Raw genomic sequence first — 17,803 nt, forward strand, 5'->3', positions numbered from 1 at the left:
TCAGAAGAAAAGGCATTAAATTCACCACATAGCATCATATCTGAAGCTGATGCAAACATCTATTCCATTGAAGATACAGCTAAAGATCTGACTCCAACTTTTAAGGGTGCTGATTTCTAATAATTAGAAATTATATATCCATAAATAATGCAAATGAACTTGTAGTTAAGAAAATATCTCGATTTAGTAACACAAGAGAACAAATCAAGTTACGGTAGCCACTTGGCACCTCTTAAGGCCAGACACTAAAACAAATAGAAGAGTAACATGCCACTTTGATTTAACCTGAACTGTGGTAAGCATGGAATCATCTGATTATTTTGTTCCAACGGAGAAATAAAAGGTATCCTTCATGAGAGGAAGATTCTTTGCTAATTTAAATTGCCAAGGAAACTTTCAATTTACTGAAATAGGGATGTCTTACATCAACTGCACATAAGTTCTCAGACTGATACTGGCATCTTTACCCCATTCTGGGTTGGGCACAGGTAGGGGGGAAAGTAAATTAAAAAAAAAAAGCAGCTGCAATTTGTGTACTGGATTCACAGATGTCTGCTTTTCTCAGATAATTGTAATATCTCAGTAAAGAGAGGCTTTCACCATAAATAATCAAGAGGAAAAAAGATATTCATAAGCATTTCAGCATGATTCATTCAAGCGTTCTTAAGTGACTACCCACAAATATTATGTAAAGAAGCAGAAAAGGAAAGGCCACTTGGTCTGAAATATGCTCAAAGGAATATGTGTGATCATGAAAGATTTGCACTGCATTGGAATTAAAGGAATTTACGACTTACTCTTTAAAAGCTGCACTTTCTTTTTCTCGAGATGTGGGTAAGGCATTTGACAGCACATTGAGGACAGTAAGTCTTTTTTTGTAGTTAGGACACTGAGGACAGTTTAGAAACTCTTAAAGGCCAGCATGGCGGCCAGCATTGAACCTAGAGTTCGTCTTTCAGCAAGTGTCTCAAACTACAATCGTATTATCAAAGTTTAATTAACTGACTGAATGATGAATTTTAAACATTGTTATTTGTCCGTTCACAGAAAGGAGCTTTTACTTGGCATTTGGGATGCTTTTTATTAACTTCTCACTAGGAATAGTATTTGATGCTCTATGCACGACCCCTTTCATGGAGTTGTCTGCCAAAAGTTTTGGGGACTCTCTGCTCAGCCAAGCAGGCAGTGTGAACTCCACTTTCAAACTGCTGAAAATGGGAGCATTAACTTGCTTTGCGGTTTCTTCTTACTAAGATTTTTGTAAAGGTTGAGCTGAGAATTGCCATACTTGAGTGACAAAGGCCTTATGGAAAATTTATCTCACTGGACATTTAAAAGTTAGATATCTACATGTAAACTGGTCATTGTGAGCTCCTTTCATTGACTAACGGAGAGGGCTCATCAATGTGAAATGAATGTGCCTCAGACAAGCTTATTTTCCTCTACTGACTATGGCACAGAGCTAGGATGGCTGTTTTAGGTGTAGGCGCCTACAGCTTAGATACTGAAGAAGAATCATACCTTCAACGTCATTGAACCTCTGCTCCTACTTTGTAAAATTTTGATTTCATGTTTTAGTCTGAATTTTTTATAGTTTTTATTTATAATTTAAATAATTATTTGTTTAAATGTTGTTCTCAGCCATTTATGATAACTTTAGTAGAATCATGGTTCTATACAATCCTGTATTTCATTTTTACTGCTGTGGACCTTCTACCTGAAAGATGTATAACTGATTCCTCATCCCCTGGAAGCTCATTAGCATGAAAAAATACAAGAACAACAAAACCTACCATGGCATCACAGCTGTGAAAGAGGAATTCAGCTTTTGCATTGTTACTGAATATTTTCAAGCACATCAACATTTCCAGGGTGAGGAACTGGTTTCTCAGCACTTCTAACACAGTCAGACTTTTTGTATGGCATCCTTCCCTGGCTCCACTTGCTGATTTGACTGTTAAATGCCATTCAGAAGACCACATGAGGATTGGAACAAAATTTTTGAATACTTTACATTAATACTAGTGCTTGTAATAGTGCGTCAAGTAAATCTTAGCTAAAGCAAAGGTCCTCTCTTCGCTCTTCTGAGACGTGGCAGCAGAAAATATAGATCTCTCAATCTTCTTGATTGAAGGAATTACTTAAATCACTTCTTTCCTCTCAGTGTCTCTCAATAGTAGTGCACCCTTCAGCACTGAAGTTAAGACGGAAGAGTGCCGCGCTTCTGGTGCCTTTTCAGCCCAAGAGCTGGCTCTTATCTCTCTTGCTTTATCTCCTTTTAGTGAATATTTATTTCCGTGCTTTCTTACTAAAATTGGTTGTGACTGTTTTTCAAGGGTGCTAGAGCTCTGTGTCATGCCACTGTAGGCCTGTGTCTGTGTGGTGAAATTAGCCTCCTTTTCTGTATTCTGATAGTGCTACCCTGTTGTCCTTGGTGGACTAAACATGGAACTTTGGAGTGTCTAGGAATTTGTGTATTTTTGTACACTGTTCTACTCAGGATTCAGGGCAATGGCTACTGAATTGCTACTTCTGAAATGTAATTTTCATTTGATTCATTTTCATTTGATCACCACTTACCAAGTTTGCTATTGTGAGATTTGGTGAGTTTCCTTAAGATCATCCAAGACTCCCTCACACTGTTGCGTAGTGCTCCACAAAGCGATAAAATAATCTTTCTCAAAGCTTATGTGCAAGAGGGAACAAGTTAATGCGCATCAAAGCAAGCATGCGTTTTATGAATCATTCACCTCTAATATATGTCATATACAAAATAGTCCAGCTACAAGCCTTAACAGGAGTCTCTTTCTACGAGAAAAGATCGACTTGCCGTGCTTCTTTTGGGCAGCATTTCAGAGAACATCACTAGCAGAGACTCCGTTACATAAGTCTTAGAGAAGATCTGTTGTCGTTTGTTTATATTCCACAGCCATTACTCTCATAGCTACAGTTCTTAGTTTTTTACAGGTACTGTTTCTAAAAAGTGGATGTTGAAAGTACTGACTAGCTCCTCTTGTGTAACTTGTTTGGAAAGAAAACTCAACCCAGAAAATCCATAAGGGCACCACAGAGTTTTTGTTTTTGTTAATGAACTGGAATTACAAGTCTTCAGGGGTAGAGAATGAGCACAAAATGTCTTGAAAGCAGAGGCCATTTAGGTGAAATAGAAAATCATTTGTTTATGTAAGAATGTATACCATGTTGGGTTGTATAATCCCAGAATTACAGAACAAATAGATGAAGAAAATCTATACTGTAGTGTATAGTCATGCTGTACTGTATGTTAGGTATAAACCAGACTGAAATATTCAATTTTTTTAATTCATCTTGCCTAGTCAACATCTTATTCATGTTTTGTCCATTTGCTCACTAATCAGTGTCTAGTGTCATTTATCTTCATTTACTTGTTGGTTGAACAATGAGACATTGCTCATCCTAATCTTTTTGGAAATCACTGTTTGACATTGTTCATTATTGTTTGCCTTTCATCATGTCACCATTTCAAGCTGACATTGTTTATCTTTGCTCACCATGCATTTATCTGGCAATCGTTGTCTAATATCGTTAGTCTTGGTTCACTCCTGTCCACTTGACAATCATTAGCTGACAGAGTTCACTTCTGGTGGGTCAACTGTCATAATTCAGTGTTAAAATAAGTAGGAAGAACTTTCTTGCATGTTTCAGAAATTTAAACTGGAAGGCCAGACTCACAAAAGGGCTTGGAAAGCATTGTTCTATCAAAAAGAGAGAAGCTGAGGCCCCAGATATAGTTTGAGTTTGCATGTGTGTCTCATGACCGTTTGTATGTTCACACATAGAGATGCAAAGCATAATCTGTTGGCTATGGCTCTGTTTAACTTTTAGCCCTCAAGATGTTCTGTTAAGTCCAGCATGAATATTTACATACCTACCTACCTGAATGAGGGCCTTTGAATATAGGCCCATGTTCAAAGAGCTAATTGCTTTGCTAACTGGGGACTAAGAGAATGAAGAAAAAAAAAGAAAAAAAAAAGAAAAAAAAAAAAGATGAATGTATCTTGCACCAATCGGACACAACTTAAACATAGAGACGTGTTATTTCTTCTCTGGACTTTCAATGTTATGTATACTTTTCATGATGAGAATGTGTCTATTGCTGGGATCCTTTTGCAAAGTGATTGAAACAAGTCAAGTTTGTTACTCAGAAATATTTTTTTACAAGATTTTAAGGACTCTAACATCACTTTTTTTGTTGTTTTAAATTCTTTTGGCAACTGATTTAGTTTTACCACCTTAGAAACTGAATGTTGCCAATGTCCTGGTAAAAGCCTCAATTTCGGAGTTTCCCAACAGGATTTTGTATCTTCAAAGGAATTTGAAATTACTTTGCATCAGTTACAGTGATGGCTGTTGTTGGATAAGAAAGACCTGAAGGCCAACACATTTCAGAAATGTCCTTCTTTTATTACATAAGAAGTGAAAATTATATATAGCTAATATACATATATACACAAATATAGCTAATACATTTATGCAAATTGCATATGCAAGTCAAAACCACCTGCTGCCAATGAGTCCAAACGCAAGCCAGGGTCCTGACATATTTAACTACAACCAAAAAATGTACTGGGTGTGGGTAAATTCACTGTTTGCAGGCTGTGCTATGTCTTGGCAAGGTGACAAGTACACCTTAGTTAACAAAAATCTGCGTGTCTCTTTTGCTATTTCAATATATATACCAGAAATTTCCTAACTGGCATTCAGTTTTTTCACTCAGAATTGTCAGAAGAGTGTTAAATGAAATGGATCCAAAATCTTGGAACTGTAAGTTGTATCACCTCCCTATGAAATAAAGGCTAGCTGACCTCCATTTCTTTAAAGTTACTCTCAAGGTGAAGTTGATGACAAGTCACAAAGCTTTAATTGAGTTATGTTAACAAGCTTGTGTATCTCTGAACCACAAGAGATAGTGCCACCTACTTCATTGTAGCTACACTGTGAAGCAGAATAAGTTTTCTTACCTTTTATGTGTAATAGAACACAAAAGTATACATTGTTGAGAAGTTTACATGTGTTATCCTTTTAAAAGGTGGCATATGACAATTTGAGCTTTATTTTTATTTGCTTAAGCATTGTTCTTTAACACAAAATAATATTTGTGTCATCTGTCAAACTGTTGGTATAATTTTTGGTATAAATTTTCCCTGTAGTATCACAGAAATATATATCAAAATTTAATCTTAAGAAATAAAAGGACACTCTAGTGACAGAGATTGTAGGGGTTTTTTTGTGTGTGTATGGTTGGACTCGATGATCTCAAAGGTCCTTTCCAACCATGAAGATACTATGATTCTATGACTTCTCGGGGGGGTGGGGGTCGTGGTGTGTGTATGTGTGTCTGTCTATACTGCGTACTTGCTACAGACTTCGTATTTTATACATGTCATTCAAAATATAAATAAGCAGGCTTGGAAGAATAGAAATTAATGAATAGACTTGATTACTTTTCAAATGTCAGATGCCATTTCTTATCTACAGTTAAATACTGTTCATATTGTTGATTTGTTCTGTAACTAACTCTACGCGCTGTAACTAACTCTACTAATTTAGAGAGTTTCAGACACCAAAACCTTTGTTTTTCTTAAAGGAAAAACACTTTCCATAAAGATCTGCGTATACAAATGTGTCCAAATCTTTTTAAACAGCCTCTAATTTAATTTAAGAGAGCAGCAGGATTTTTATTGAAAGTAAAAATGCACATTTGCTTTGTAATATAAAGTACTCTGATTTAAATCAGGATTATGCAATTACGCTCTTATTCATGTTTGAACAAGTAATACAGTGATTTTAGATACTGATTCCAAATTCATGCAAGTAATGAAAAATGAATCCATTTTCTTCATATATATTTGTTTTAAGGTAGGCATCATATCTCTTGAGTCAATCTCATTTCTACCAAAACTGAAGCCCCTGACTGCTTTTGCTACAAGCATGCTAATGATGCAGAAACTAGCCCTGCATCTGCTGGTACAACATTATCCAAAACGTATTTTAAATTCTGAAATAACTAGAAATACCACTTTAATTATCTGTGTCTATACATAGTAGTAAATATATTCTCATGCTCTGCAGGCAGCAGGTGTATAGAAGATGTAACGGAGGAAAAAAAAAGCTTTATTTGCAGTTGGAAATGTCAGAAAATGATCAATAAGTTGAACAGAATTTCACAGAATATCTTTGGAGTCCATTAATCAGTAAGTTAACCTTTGTGACAGAGGCAGTCACATGAAATAAAAAACCCCAAAAGTTGCATTGGTTGATATTTTATGTCCTTTACACTAGGAAGTGCACTAAAGGTTACTGCATAAGAAATAGCTCAGTGTCTGCAAAGTATAGTGTCAGGAACTCTGTGCTCATCATAGAGTAAACTTTATTCTTTTATAATCTTATTCAGTTACCACCTCATTTTAAAGACTTCTTTTCCCTAGCAAAGATTAAGTTCATAGCTGTGAATGGCTCCAGGTAGTCTAAACTGCAGAAACAAGGTTGTCTGAATTTCCTGAGCCTAAAAATCTTTACAGGTAAGAATGTTTGGAGGATGCATAGACACCCGTTGAGGAGTTAGGATAGTTGTGTATTAATGCTGCGTATACGTGGCCAACTGACTGATCAAAGGAATCTCTTTTCAAAAAGAAGCTAATATTTTGCTCATCAGTTTCGCTAAACACACCCAATTAAAAGACTAGATTATCTGACATGTGTCATTATGTTCAGGTGTATCACTGAAGCAGTTTAGCCTCTTCACTTAGTCTCCTGAGCGGTAAAGGTCAGGATACGTAGTAGGACTTAGTAGTCACTGGGGAATCAGGTGGAACCCCTACAAGAGTGAGTCTTCCTGCCTCACGCTTCATGTTTGGGATCATTTCAATGTCTTCCACTGCACCTGCAGCAATATTTTATATTGTTTTCTTATCCTTTATATGCAGTGACCTCCTCCTAGGGCTTCATTGTGTACAACGGTCACCACAGCTAAATCCTGTTATCCCTGGGTTACCTCGGTGCTTTGATCTGTCACTGAAGGTAAGCGCATAGTGTGTCTGGTGGTGTAAGTAATGATATTCACAGTCTCTCAAGGCAAGAGGAAACATAACGGTTCAGCAGAACAACAAAAGTAGGTCATCATGCGAGTTTTATTTTTAAGTCACATTAGCTATTTCCCTCCACTAATACACTTCCCATTTCCTTGTAATAAACATCCTTCAAGCGTGAACAGTAGCAACTGTTGGAAAGAATTCTCTTTTTTCACTTAGATGAAATTCACCTCAATTTTGTCAGAGTGGAAGTTGCTGAAGTACACATAAGACCATCTCCTTGTTTAAAATCATTTGATTGTGGGTATGCTGAGTGCTACAATAGGCTCTGCATTCTCTTTTAATTTTGTTGCAGCTAAAGTGCTGGAAAACTGCGGAGCTTTTACCATGGCGGTTTCTCCTGGCAATCTGGTGATACTGCCTGTGAAAAATAGTCTTAAAAAATATTGTGTATGGGACAAGCAAATGGATAACACAAAATGTGTCATTTGTCATAGCTTGGAGATTCCGTAACCAGGGGACATTTCTTTCACATGCTTCACAGAAGCTTCACAGAAGAGTGGTATAATGTAATGCAATTTATAATCGTTCTGCGAAGATAGTACATACAATTTTTTTTCTGATTGCACCCATATGGTTGTGTTGACACTAGTATGTTACTGAAGTGAGAAGACGACTGTATTTGATAGTGAAATAAGTTTTGTTCTTCTCCTACTGTCTATAAAATAAGTCTTTGATCCCAAACCTCTTAGAGTCAGTGACGGCTTTCCTGTTCCTTTGGTACACTTTGAAGTACACCCAGTTAAATAAACCTTTAAATTACGTTAAAAAAATTAAAATGCTCATTTTTTAAAAGCATGGGTGATAGCAGGAAAGCAATTTTATGAATCTATAAAGAAATTAAGGCATTTTTTCTCAGTAGTTCTACCAAGGCTGTTAATTCTGTATTGTCATAATAATTCTCTATCTTCCAGTTCTTGTTAGTAACAACTTTTTTTTTTCCCTTCTTTTTCTTACTACTACAGAGATAGCATGACTGTGTAATATTGTTGCCATAGTGAATGTTGTCTGATATCAAGGGGCTGACAATCAGGAGGAGTTATGGAACTAATGATGTGCTGTTCATATCATTCATCAAAACAATTATTACTAGGGAAACATGATAGTATGTGCTGGAATATGGACTGTGAAATGAAAATCAGTCTGTCCCTTTGTTTTAAACTAAAAAGGTTTTTGTTATAACTGTGTGTATATATACATATTTTAATGAAGAAACCCCATTTTTTTAATATTTCTTTTATAGTATTCTCAGATTCTTTTCCTCACTCTGTTCATGCTGTCACACTGATCTAGTTAAACCGTCTAAGTGATAGTCTAATTAGCAGACAGCACTAGGCCACTTATGGCAATTGACATTTATTAGCTGAGGGAAGGCAGGAAAGACATATAAGGCTTTCATCCCTCTGGGGGAATCAGTCAGCCATCGTCCCTCTCTTATCTTAGCACAGTACAAAAAACTGAGTGAAAAGGAAGAATTAGTTGTGGTGCTTAGTTTTGAATACCTTAACTGAAATGTTCAGCCTAACTATGAATATAATATTGAAGTCTAGGGGGACTTTTGTTTTCCTGCATAACAAGAATGATGTCAGAGGACTGAAGAGAATGAAACTATACCTTAAAAACCTCATCTTGTGAAGGGGAAGACAGGGAGACATTCCAGGATCTCAGCTCCTGATCTGGAAAGGGAAAATCTCATCAGTTTCACTCCATATTGCAACTTATAGTACCTTTCCATTAAATGATATGTGCAATATTTAGCAAGGTTTATAGTAAGCTATTTCAGTAAAGAAACCTAATTCTAGTCTCACTTCTTATCTTGTGTCATTCTTCAGTACATAAAAGAAATCAGCATATGTGGTCTTGCATTACTATTAGTCATTTAGGCAGAAGGACCACAAAGAATGTGGGAAAAGACAGAAAAGCGAATTATTTTCTTTCCTCCTTCCATCAAAATAATATACCTGCAGACTTTTCAGTCTTTGAAGTTCATACTTTCGTGATGTTTCTGCAGCTAATTCACTGTAACATTACCCAGAGTCCATATGATTACAAATGTAAGCAGGGCTTCGTTCTCTTCTTGAGTTACTGATTAGATGTTAATTTTTTAGTAAAGTGGATATTATTAACCTCTGATGTTGACAGATCTTAGTCTTCAGTTTGACTATGTATACAGTAAAATTTTATTTCACTGTGTTTGATCAGTTCACATTAGTGCCTTGAAACAATCGATATCACACTGTGTTTGGAATTATCTTTTAAGGGACACAAAGTAGTCAGGTGGAAAAAGTCTCAAGAGACCAGCATGAAACTAATAAGATTTACTAATAGCTTTTGCTTTCGTAATTTGAAGGGAAACCAAAGAGTAGACTCTGAATAGCTAGACTCTTAATTGGATATTGATCTAAACAAATATTCTCTTTCTAAGTACCTGTTAAAATCATTTACTGCTATTTGTTAGGACACATTATATTTATCCTTATTTCTGTAGAAGTGCTACTGCTGTTCTAAGTTATATAAAGATGCATTAGCAGTACACTTTTAATAGACCTATTAAATTCGCTTTGCTTTGATTTATTCAGTATATGAGCATAGGCTGAGTATTCTATAGGGCTGCAGAAAGAGGAGAACTGAAAATAATGTAATTATCACCATTTATTCTACTATTAGTTTTGTTAATTTGCATGGAGCTGTGGTTTATGGAGCACTTGTGTTGTATCCACTTTTAAACGTGCCTTTTATGTGGCATAATACAATTTCAGTTTCACTGAAAGATCCTGCTTTCATTGGCATTTTCTGGTTTTGCTTTTGCCTGCTTGCTTGTTTTTTGCTGTTGTAGCGAGACAACACAGCATCATTCCAGAAGTTGTATATCATTCTTTTTCCAGACAGACTCTCTTCAAGTTAAAATTATACAGTCACACAGGCTGAACTGTGCAAAGTAGACAGAACACATCAGTGATCTTTTTTGTTTCCCTTTGCCAAATTTCTTAATAATGAAAGAAAACAAAACAAAACAACAAAAAAACCTCCACACCAGAAAACTGTTGAATTAAATAAATGTACTTCCTAGAAGGTTTTCTGGAATGTGATGATAATGAAAAATCTTTAGGGATTTGGCTTTGGTTCTTTATGGTATAAATCAAGACGGCATCTTTCAAATCAAACCCACCTAACAATTTGGTTTTGTGGTTAACTCTTATTCTGAACTATTCACACCTGCTTTTATTTATCCCTAAAAATGTTTAGACTAGAAGCATGATATTTTGGGAGGTAAAATAGCATGCGAGTACCGTAGATGCAGTTATATCTCTTTTAGGCAGACTTCTACAGGATAGCCTAGTCCCTTCCTTGAGGTTACACTATTATAAAGCTTCTTTAGAAGAGTAGCTCAGGCCCTAAACTATATTTTTATTAAATAATTAAAAAAAAAAGGACAAAACCCAAACAAAAAACTGATCACCTCATTTTACTCAATAAGAAAATTAAGTAAATTAATAGGGATTGTGTCAGTTCAGGGAAACTAAGAACTGGCTGCACATTGAGTGTTGAGCTATGTAACTATTAATCCCAGATTAAGTTGTCAATAACAGGCTACTATGATTGCAGAAATTGCCCAATGAAAGCAAAAGTTATGGTTAAACTTGCAAATATTCAAAGTCCTCTGTCTGTTCTTCTCAAACACCTGTTTTTATTAAATTTGAATCAACTTAATTATATTTGAAACTTTTGCTTTGCCATGAAATTTGTGAAATCTGACAGGTTTGAAAGTGATTGGGGTTTAGAAAGAGTCACAAATGGCGTGAGATGGCCACTCTTCAGTCTCTTACCAAATGCTAAAGGCAGAGGAAGTATAAAATCTTCTGGGTTGACTAAAGGAAAGAAAACTGTTAGAGCTCAGGTTGGGAAATGCACTAATTACGCCAGGGGAATCCTGGGCAAATTTCTAGGTAACCTTTTTGTGGCTAAAGCTCCTGGTGTGGAAGAGGGAGGCTGCTAGTGTGCTGGCCCAGCAGCTACGCGTGGCTTTGGAGTGACAGAGATCTTCAGGCCAAGTTGTCGATATACTGATATGTCAGAAGCACACAGTAACACGCTGATGTCTACCAGCACCGCAAGCTGAGACAGGTGCCAGTCCTACCTCCATCTATCTGTGTAGCAAGCTATAGCCAGAAAGATTGGAAACCAGGAATGTGTTCATATCTTCCACTGCAAGACAGGCATTGTATCTGACATTATCCCAGTTTATCAGTAGACAAAGCGTATAGAGATCTTCACAGCAACGTAGAAAGGCAGCATCTAAACAGTAGTTTTCTTTTTAAAAAGAATTTTTAGTGATTTTGTGTAATACTGGGATTTTAGAATAAATATATTCAAATACGTGGGAGGAGGACAGAGCTACCTTCTGGGTTTGTTACAGGTTTTTTTCTACAATATGTTACTCAGTTTGTGACTAAGATGAAGAAATACCTTTGCCTCTGTTCCAGAAATGCAATTCTATATTTTTTTTATTCCAATCCCAGACTTTTTATATGATAGATATATTTAGCTTAAAATAATGGAGCTGGCACAGGCTGTAAAGACTTCAGAACTATGCCTATATATGTCTTAGTTATTTGTCCTTTGAACAAATGTTTTCATAAAAAACAGGAAGGTGAAATTAGCAGTGGCAGTGACTGAAATTAGATTCACAATTCTGCAGAACATCTGAAGAGATCATTTGGTCTGTCTCCCTGTTCTGAGGCGGGTTTTATAGCTGGAACTCTAGTTTTTTATCTCATGGATTTCTGACCTGTTCTTAAAGACTGGTGCACCGGCACCTCCCCAGTCTGCTCCATTGCCTCACTATCTTTTCTACAATAAAGCTTTTTCCTAATACCATTCTATGTTTTTTCACAATCCACTATCTCTATGAAAAGCAGCCTTATCTTTGCTCTTGAAGAAGATTTCCATATTTTTTACTATTATGTCATCCCCCTTCGGTCTTCTCCAATCAGTGACTAACTGGTGAGTCTTTCTCTGTAAACCACAAAATCTCAGATTAACAGCAACTGTGTAGTCTGTTGTTACCCCAGTTATATATTTGTATGATTGATTATTCTTGTCTGAATAGTTTGTCCTGTGCTTGGCTCTACTTGTTGCTCCCAGGTTTATCAGATCCTATCTCAGATTTGTTGGAATCAACTCGACTTCTCAGTGTGTGGCGTTTCGCCACTGGATTTAGCTTTCTACATACACGTATTTGAATTACCGCATCAACCTGTGCACAACCTCCATATAAGTTTAATACAAACTTATACAAATATATTACAATGTGATACATATCCAGCCACAGAGGATGGTGACAAACTCATCATCTCATTTCAGTAGGGCTATTTGAACAGGGGTCTAAATATAGTTTTTTCATTCTCCTAGACTGTTTTTCCTTTGAACTAGTTTGTTTCCCCTATCTTACAGCTGTTCAAATACCTTGATGTACGCCAGTTGCGAATAGTACTAGCTTACTTCTGGAGCAGCCTGGGGACACTGGTGCTCAGGGAATCCTGTCTGTGGAAACTCTAGAGTTTCTTTTTCTTCACAATACCAGATAGAGCAAAGACACAACCTGAGGACAATTAGTGACTATAGTTAGGTAGATCATAATGCTGAATATTACAAATTAAGATCAGGGAATTATTTCTCAGTTTAAAGAGAGGGGAGAAACAAGTCCAGCATTCAGCTTGTCAAAAAGAAGGAAATACCAAGTGGTCTTCTGGCTCTTCTTTCTGGACCAGGCTACTCTTGTTTAGGAGAAGAATGTTGGCGTAGAGAAGGACATTGAATAGGGTGCATCACAGGACAAAAACAACAACAAAATAATTATTGAAAATTTGGGTTATTGAGTGTCTTGAAATTGAAAATTATGGGTTAATGAGTGTCTTAAAATCAGACAAAAAGGGTGTTTTGAGCCTTTGCAGCAAAGAGGCATAGAATTCACTCATCGTTATGTGGAATAAGGACTAAACAGGAAGAGGAACATATAATGAAACCCATAATATGAGTACAGTCAGGGCATTACATTAATATCCCAAGTTACATGCTTGTGAGAAAGAAAACATAAATCCTTCCATAAATGAGACTACTCAGGAACTTATAAGGGAAGAATTTGTGATACTGGGAAGAGCCTCAGAACAAAAGTATTTTGGAGTTCTGGGTCCATCTACTGGTAAAATTATTCTTTTTGATGTTTTACAGGGCAAGCCATGTGGTATTAAAAAGCTGCAGACAACTTCATTACCCATGTAAACTCTCAGAATTACTAAACCCAGTGAAATTGTGTAAGTTCACAATAGCAGTAATTTTGATTGACAATATTTTAAGAATTTTATTCTCCACTAACGTATCCTGAAACAGCTTAGGTATGGACTGATTTTCTTATCAAACTTTCCTTAGGAAAATTTCCCAAGTTTTCAGAGGCTACGATCCATCAATACTAACTAGAGCACCACCTCCACCCAGCGGGATGTGCAGGTTCACAACGAAAAGGTTACAGTAGACAAAAAAGCAGCATGGAGAAGAAATCTTTCCTGCTGTTTCCAATCATGTTTTTGGCTGTTTGCCTGGCCTCAGAAGTGACTTCTTTTTATTACTTTTTGGGAAATATTCTTTTGTCTTTTTCACATGTGTGGTAGAAAAAGGCATTTGTGTTCCTCTTGTAGCTCATTTTCAAGTTATGATTTTTTTTTTTTTGGTGAAGACCAGTTGAAGTTGAATGAATAAACAAACCAAAAATCAGTAAGCAATTATCTCTCCTCAGCAACTTATTGAAATATGCAGGAACAAGTCAAATGAATAAGGGAATGCACAGGATACATGCATATCATATGAAACATAAATCAGCTTGATTTGAACAGACGAAATAGCACCCATCATTAAGGTCTGTTTAGGCAAGTGTGTGATTCATCATTTATTTTTGAGAAAGATATATGTAGTTACAAAGCCCCCTAGGAAATCTCCTTGGCACGCAGTAGATTTGTGAGACTTCCTCTAATGTGTTCTGATTCAGAAAATATCAAGCCTACCTGATTTATCTTGAGGCACTTTAGAGGGAAGAGCTAGTAAAACTCAGGCAGGGGGAAAGTTTAAGAAATTATTTGGTCAGTTACGTGTGCAGCTCTCTGAAATTCTACCTCTTTTCTGTTCTAAGGTAGTATTTTATTGAACACCTCTGCCATATATAAAGTGTTTTACACCAACACTATTGGATAGCACCCTCTGTTCGTGCTACCATTATTTAAATGTCTCTGGCCAAGGCATCACGACTGATTGTTGTGAGTAATTCTTGGTTTCTTTATTGAAATTATAAGAATAACTCAACATACAAAACCTTCAAGCCTGCCTCATTTCCAGTTAAATGAAAATTAGAAAGATCCTGTAACTTCGGAGAGAAATTAATTTTTAAAAGGCAGCTTGCCGGTACTACACAGAGGAAAGCTAAACAGGAGGACTCATGTCTTTGCGGAGTTGGATCAAGGTACCCAAGGGATTTCCATGCTTCTATTTAATAATGAAAAATGTTTCTTGAGTGAAGAGACTGTGTTTTCCAAACATACATCGGTGCATGTGTACATGTCTTGATGATCTTGGTCTTCATGATTGGATGACCACAGTTACGTAAAACCCCAAATAAACAGAAAATACAACAAAACCTCCTCCGCACCCACCCCCCTATATATAGTCACTGCAGGAAACCAAATGCTTTAAACAGGTTATAATGAAATATGAAATATCACTCAGGAAAAGACTGAGCCATGGATCACAAGATTAGACTGTGCTCTTTTAAAGAAAGGAAATTCTCACTCAATTTGATGCATTTTTTGGTTCTTCAGCAAGTTATGAAGCCACGCCTTGGTACAAACACAGCTGAAGTGTGTTAAACAGTATCGTATACTACTCAGCACGTTATAGGATGCCATTTAATCAGGAGGACATGCAAGAAGGCTGTTTAACAGGTCATCTTGCCTTTGATAGATTAGCCACTGCAGACATTTAAGAAGAGAAGCATGCAAAGAATGTATCTATTAAAATTTCTGTGCAAAACAAGACTATAAAGAAAAAGAAACAGATGACATATGTTTTCATATATTACTTGTAAGTTAAATAATAGCTGTATATTATATCCATAGGAAATAGCTAATCTGATGACAAATTAAATATATTTCGTAATTAAAAAGGCTGTCACATGAACTTCAGAGGCAGAACTTGGAATGTATCAGATGCAACCAGCCTGTGCAGATTCACTGCTGAATTGCTACTGTTATACTTCATTAGATTTCTGCTGCTTTAGTTGGTATAAAGCTAGCCTACTGCTAGTGGTTTAGTATAACACTACCCCTTAGTTGGGCCAAGACACTTCAAGTTATGGATGTCCTTGTTAAAGTATTTGTATACCTAAAGTTATATTGATGAGACTAGAATTTTCAGAAAATCCTACTACCAAAATACCTTTTATAGCAATGAAAAATCAGTGTGGTGTTTGAAATATGGCTGCATATATACCTTTGAGTCATCATTCTTTTGGATCATCAAGGTGGTCTGAGTCTTGCTGTTGAGGTTAGTTTTGAAATACGCAGAACTTAGTCTTTTTTTTCTTTAATGAAGTGTCTGAACCTGCTAGTTCTCTACTTCTTGTTTATTTCAGACATAAAGACAATTACTAAATCTTTAATCACGTACAGAACATGTTTCACTGGAAGTCTTTCCTATAAGTCATTACTTACAGCTGCTGTAGTCTGTTTTCAAATGTACCTGAAGTCAGAGAAGCTGAAAACTTTTTCTTCCCTGGCAGTTCCTTTCTGTCTAGAACCTATGCATTTTTATAAACTGTACTTTGGAGTAAATAAGATTATGTATTAACCTTCTAAATGATGAGTAATGTGCCATATAGTAGAGACATGAAATAAATCTAGGCTTATAAATCAGTGAGAATTTACTGAAGTGAATATAAATTCCATCGGGATCTAGCAAATATTGTATGTTATCATGAAGGCAGGTTAGATTAAATTCTCAGGTGTACTCCCTCAGCAGCCTTATGAATGCCAAAGGTCGTACAAAGAATAATAGTGACCCAACTTAGAAGTTTTAAAGCAGATTTTCTCAAGTTTTTCGATTACCAGAGAGCTTTTATTAGGAATTGAAAATAACAAACAGTGATAAACAATTAAACATCTTTATACTGTTAACCATATTTATATCTCAATGAGTTATTAATTATTTGGTAATAAATTGAGGTAAAAATAGTGGGGTTTTATTTACAAATAGAATAATCACTGAAGTGAAAATAAAGATGACAAACGCGCTAATGATGGAATTTAGCATTTAGGAACACGTTTATCCTTTCAAACAAAACTGACTGGTAATTTTAAATAATAAAGTCATCATTGTGGAGAGGCACTGAACAAAGCATAACCATCCATAACTGGCATCTTTTATAAAAATATATAAAATATACACGTTCCTTTATCTCTGTGGCATGGATCTATTGTAATCAATCAATAAGTGTTAATGTATGCTACTTTAACAGATAACTGGAATTCTACAAGCTTCTCCACAGCTGAGAACAATCAAGTAAAAGAAATGTTGTACTCTTAAGTTATGAGCAATTCAGTCTTGATTACACTGGAGCTGCAGTACTTTATTTCTGTTAAGAATTGGCGATATTTTACCTTTTTAATGTAGCACTAAAATATACGCTGATCCTTTTCCAAAGAACTGAATAATGTTTTCTTTAGAAAACTTCTCCCAATTTTTCATCATATTACAGCCATTTTATTTATTTTAAGAGGCTGTAACTGCAGATTAGCATTTACAGCATAAGTCACCTCTTGTTGTTATTGGAACATGGACCACAGTAGGGTATTGTTATGCTTTACCATATACTTTCATGAGTTAGTTGATTTACCAGTGAAGAGTTTAATGTTATTTCAATAGACAGGCATTTATTTCGCTCCTGAGCTCATATTTTAGAGGAAAGGGGAAGTATCACTTGCTCTATCTTGATGAACTTCCCTAGAGCACTTCATAGAATAGAATCATAGAATCGTCTAGTTTGTAAGGGACCTTTAAGAGTGTCGAGCCCTACCATTAACCTACCACTGCCAAACCCACCGCTAACCCATGTCCCTCAGCACCACGTCTGCCCGGTTTTTAAGGCTTTTAAGTACCTCCAGGGATGGTGTTTCCACTGCTTCCCTGGGCAGCCTGTTCCAATGCCTGTTAACCCTTTCAGCAAAGAAATTTTTCCTAATATCCATCCTAAACATCCCCTGGCACAACTTGAGGCTGTTTCCTCTTGTCCTATCGCTTGTTATTTGGGAGAAGAGACCGCCCCTCCCCTGCCTACCCCCTCCTTTCAGGGAGCTGTAGAGAGCAAGAAGGTCTCCCCTCAGCCTCCTTTTCTCAGGCTGAACACCCCCAGCTCCCTCAGCTGCTCCTCACAGGACTTGTGCTCCAGACCCCTCACCAGCTCCATTGCCCTTCCATGGACCCGCTCCAGCACCTCCATGTCTTTCTTCTAGTGAGGAGCCCAAAACTGAACACAGGGCTCGAGGTGGAGCCTCACCAGCGCCGAGTACAGGGGGATGGTCACTGCCCTAGTCCTGCTGGCCACATTATTGCTGATACAGGCCAGGATGCTG

The sequence above is a fragment of the Larus michahellis genome, chromosome 6 (assembly GCF_964199755.1).
Source record: "Larus michahellis chromosome 6, bLarMic1.1, whole genome shotgun sequence".
Lineage (NCBI taxonomy): Eukaryota > Metazoa > Chordata > Aves > Charadriiformes > Laridae > Larus > Larus michahellis.